Source organism: Anas platyrhynchos, chromosome 22 (assembly GCF_047663525.1).
Source record: "Anas platyrhynchos isolate ZD024472 breed Pekin duck chromosome 22, IASCAAS_PekinDuck_T2T, whole genome shotgun sequence".
NCBI lineage: Eukaryota > Metazoa > Chordata > Aves > Anseriformes > Anatidae > Anas > Anas platyrhynchos.
The window spans coordinates 742,007-743,048 of NC_092608.1; positions in this window are offsets into that span (position 1 = coordinate 742,007).

Here is a 1,042-nt window from a genome sequence, read left to right on the forward strand (position 1 = left end):
ACTCTTTCATTTTTATTATTACCAGCTCTGAATACTGAACAGCTTTTTCTTTACTGAAGAAAGCTGCCTGAAGTATAGATCACTTTATAGTGTATACACAATTGCAAGGAAAATTAGCAAAAATTTAGAGGTTAAATCTAAAGCTTTAAAAAGAGAAACCAGAGAAAAAGAAAAAAGCAATTCCTCAGTGGCTCAACCAGAAGATCTCTGCTGCTTTCTCCTCTCTGTGCCTTGGTGGCTGATTGGACTGTCCATGTGCTGCCCTCCCAACAGCTAAGAGTATCTAGCATTTTGTCTGTATTCTATAATTACTTTCAGAAAATTTAGGTCGCTCCCTAACTTGAATGTCAGTGCTCTCCTTTGATCCTTTAACACTAATCCCATTTTGAAGTATTTTTAACAATAACAAAAAGAGGCAGCATTTAAATTTAACACAAATAATCTTCTGTGTAAATTTTATTCACTTCTTATTCTTCATATGAAAGTGAAAAATGTAGAGAGAATGAATGAGGAAAGCCACTGAGCCTTTTTAATGTCAGGAGTTTTCACAGGTGTGCAGGTTTGGGGAAAAATTCATAAAAGTTGATGAGATAAAATTAACTGAAGCAACCTTTCTCTCTTTGAGCACATCAGTCAGAAGCAGGTAATACCACACTGTAGCACCTTTTTCACCTGCATAGTCTCCTAAATGGTGATTTTTCCTAGTACTTTTTCAGTGTGTCTTTTGTAGTTTCTGTGACAATGGTATCCTGACCCTTGGTTGTCACTGTGATTACAAATACAATCAAAAATATAGCAGAAGCTTGAGATGGAGTATAACATGGCACTAGCTGTCTTTCATAATTCTGTTGCTGTTTTGCCATGACACATGTACAGTTATTTCAAGTCATGCAGAAATTTTGTTGCAGTGTTTAAAATGAAAAACAATTGGGACTCTTCCAAATGTGGTGCAGACAATCCAAGACAAACTGATTTAACTCAGCTTTGAGGAACCATAAAACCAGCCTTAACTACTTGTCTTTCATCTCAAGCAGGAATTTCC